At 43.8% G+C, this 3914-nt stretch overlaps 1 pseudogene; it reads right to left on the reverse strand.

Annotated features, from left to right (window-relative positions):
• Window positions 1–655: 655 nt before the first annotated feature.
• LOC119001094 (histone deacetylase 1-like) lies at window positions 656–2510 on the reverse strand (annotated as a pseudogene).
• Between the last annotated feature and the right edge of the window lie 1404 nt (window positions 2511–3914).

Here is a 3914-nt window from a genome sequence, read left to right on the forward strand (position 1 = left end):
CAATGAACTAACAGCAGCTTTGCCTTGGCTCCCTCTGTCACTGTGACTTTTACTTCTCAGTGAGTTCATGCAGCCTCACATTGTTCACTTCTTTCCTATGCCATCTCCAGACAGCCAAAGCAGCCCCACCTAGGTTCTCCTGTTGCCTCTGAAACCAGAAAAGCTGGCATTCATGCTGCCTGTCACCTACCACACCCAATAAGCAGAGACAGTGATTGAATCTTTATGGGTGCTTTATTCAAGTGGCTGGTGATCTGAGAGAACAGTGGGTTTGTACCTTGACAGACTGTCTTAGATTCCACTTTTAAAAAACCCATTTTATAAGATTAAAAGTGTACATAAGGGGTCTGAAATTCAGGGGGAAGCTAATCAGATAAAAAGCTGCAGTATTCTTTCATGTATGTCCTGGGCTGTGGTCTTTATCTGTGTCCTGGGCAGTGGACATCTCACCCTGGAGTACGATGGCTCAGATACCATTTGGAATTGCTTACAGTCCTCCTGAGGCACAAAGGTGAAACTGTTGATGGTCTCCCGGAGTCAAGGTGGGTCATACCTTCAGTTTCTGGAACAATAGCTTTTTACATACATTACTAAGCTTATTAGCTATTACCTAAACTAAAATTTTTCCAACATTTGAGGCCCCCTATCACCTCTTCTATCCTAACCCTTCCTTCATTTCACTGTCCCCAGCTGTGATAAATGTACCCTCAAAAATCACCAAACTTGTGTTGTGAAATCTTTTCTGCATCAAGTCAAGAACCCACATGCTACCAGCCATTCTGAGGCAAATCCACTCTGGGCCCTGTCCCCATTCAGTAACAACCTGAGTAGCCAATCCTTTGGTTTCTTGCTTGCCCTCCTCAGTTTTCTCCTCTTCTGTGACTTCTTTCTTCTCCTCTAGGTCTTTCTTTTTTCCATCCTCTGTTTTGACTTCTTGGCCTTTTTGAAGTTAGAAGAATTCTTGTGACCACCTTCTCCCTCTTCATCAGGCTTAGAGCACTCATCCTCCAAGGCAATTCATTGGTCATAGGAACAGATAGAGATGCTCTTGTCAGGACATTCTTCCACATCTTTGTCACCCTTCTCTGGAATGACACCCTCAGCAATTGCCTGCATTTGGACCCTAGGTGCACAGGCAGCATTCTCTGGTTCTTAAACAGTTGCTGTTTAATCCTCTCCAGCTACTCATTTCTGTTATGGTTAGTAATTCTGGAAGGACTGATGTAAAGTTTGAAATCTGGTCCAAAGTACTTGAAGTAGTTGTTGTATGGAAGGGCATTGGGAATCTCTGTGCAGGGCCACAGCTGTTTTGTATGTCCAGCACTGGGCAGCGTCACAGATGGTGTAGCCATCTCCTCCCAGCATCAGCATGGGTGTGTTACAACTCTTCAATTTTACACACTTGGCATGCTCTCTGATTGTCAGATTGAAGCAACCTAACTGATCCCCAGACCATGAGTCAGAGCCACACTATAAGACAGCCTCATTGGGCTGAAGCATCTCCATTACTTTGGATATATAACCTATAAGCTATATATAGCTTGAGGGTGGCCTCATAGGACTTGTCATCAGTTCCATTTCAAAGCAGGTAGTTAACAGCATAATACTTGCCTTTGCCAGCCCTAATATTCCATAGATGCTCAGCTCCTGGGAATTACTCTTCCATATTTATGAAAAGGCATAGTCATGACCTGATCTGAGGTATAGAAGGCCCCTTCCATGTCATCAATGTGGTAAATATCAATGTCGACATATAGGCCCCTCTGGTGATACTTCAGCAGTCCCAGGATGGCCAAAACAATATTACTGACATAACAGAATTCAGATGCCTCAGACTTCTTTGCATGGTATAGGCCTCCAGCTCAATTCACAGTGATGTTCACCTGCTACTTATTAAGTTTCACAGCACTTATTGCAGAGCCTCCAGTAGACAAGTGGCAGAACTCAAACGGGCCATCAAATACTGGACAGTCCTAACCAACACTGAATCTCTGCATCTGCTTGCTATACTCAGACATGTTATCTGGGTGGATGGATTGCAAGAATTTGACGTAGTCACCACTGCGGTACTTGGTCATCTCAGCATTGGCTTTGTGAGGGTGATAGATTTCCATTTTTTAAAGTTTTTTATTTATTTATCTCTAGAGGGGAAGGGAAGGAGAGAGGGAGAGAAATATCAATGTATGGTTGCCTCTGGTGTGTCCCCCGCCGGGAACTGGCCTGCAACCCAGGCATGTGCCCTGACTGGGAATCGAACCACGATCGTTTGGTTCGCAGGCCCACGCTCAATCCACTGAGCTACACCAGCAAGGGCAAATTTCCATTTTTTGATAGAGATCATATTGAAGTAGCAGATTGTGTTCCATGCAGATTTGGTGAGACTTCATTGGATGGACTTGTCCATAATAGTAATTTTTAGCCTCCCTGTTGCAGTAGTAGTAACAGACCTTCCTCCTGGTGCCCTGAGTTAGCACTACCTTGCTCACCTCCCCTCCTTCCCATTCATCCATTCAACATTGTAACTTTTTAAAATATTTTATTTATCTACTTTTAGAGAGAGGGGAGGGAGGGAGGGAGAAAGAGAGAGAAACGATCAGTTGCCTCTTGCATGCCCCCAACCAGGGACCTAGCCCACAACCCAGGCATGTGTCCTGACTGGGAATCAAACCTGTGACCTCCCAGTTCTCAAGACAGTGCTCAACTTGCTAAACCACACCAGTCAGGACCAACATTGTAATTTTTAATAACATATATATAGTCTTCCTCCCCATTTCAGGCATTGAGCTCCTAAAACCCTTGGAATTTCCTAAACAATAAGAGCAAGAAAAGTGTCTATTATTGTGTTAGTGAGATGACTTTTGGAAGTCCCCTAGGTCACCTAAGAATGGAGGCCAGTTGCTAGAGGAGCCAAATGGATTAGGAGGTTGGAACTTTCAGCTCCACTCTCCCAGCCTCTAGAGAGGGGAGAGGGTCTGGAGGTTGGCTCAACCACCAACAGCTAAAAGATTTAATCAGTCCTGCCTATGTAACAAAACCCCCATAGAAACCCAGAAGGACTGGGTTTGGAGAGCTTCCAGGTTTGCGAACACATGGAGACTGGAGAGAGTGGCCCCTGGAGAGGGCACAAGCACTCCAGCTATTTCCCCATGCCTTGCCCTATGCATCTCTTCCACCTGGCTCTTCCTTCGCTATATTTTTATAATAAACAAGTGTTCTAGTAAATAAAATATTTCTGTTAGTGCTGTGAGATGCTCTTGCAAATTACCCAAACCCAAGGAGGCTGTCAGAACCTCTGACTGATAGCTAGTTTGTTAGAAGCACAAATGACAACCTGGACTTGCAACTGACATCTGAAGGAGAGGGTACCAGGGAAGGCAAAGTCTTGTGAGACTGTACTCTTAACCTGAAGTATCTGATGTTGTCTCTGGGTAGATAGTGTCAGACTTGAGTTCAGCTATATGATAACCAGCTTGATGTGGAAAAACGATCGTCCTACTCCATGTTGGAACTGGATCCAGGACCCCCCCACCCCTTTAAAATAGAATTACTCAACTCATCTATTTCTTCTTGAGTGAGTTTTGGTAGTTGAAGTCTTTCAAGTAGTTAATCCATTTTATTCTAGTTGTCAAATATATTGTAAAATTGTTGTCAAACAGCAGTCGGGGTCCTGCTGTCCACCATCACCCTCTAGGCAAAATTCTGGAGGCAAAGGTTGGTGATAAAGGAAAGAAGTCTTTATTACAAAACAGTTGTTTAAGCCTATCAGACCACAGGTTTAATCACTTGAGCCTATCAATTAAGGCTAAACTCTAACACCTGAGTTCTCCTATCATTTCCCCTGTTAGTTTTTAGTTATCTTATTGCTATAGGGTTAGTTTACAAACTAAAATAACATAAAATACAAAAACAACACA

This window comes from Sturnira hondurensis, unplaced genomic scaffold (genome assembly GCF_014824575.4).
Source record: "Sturnira hondurensis isolate 20B ecotype Veracruz unplaced genomic scaffold, ASM1482457v3 Scaffold0016587, whole genome shotgun sequence".
NCBI lineage: Eukaryota > Metazoa > Chordata > Mammalia > Chiroptera > Phyllostomidae > Sturnira > Sturnira hondurensis.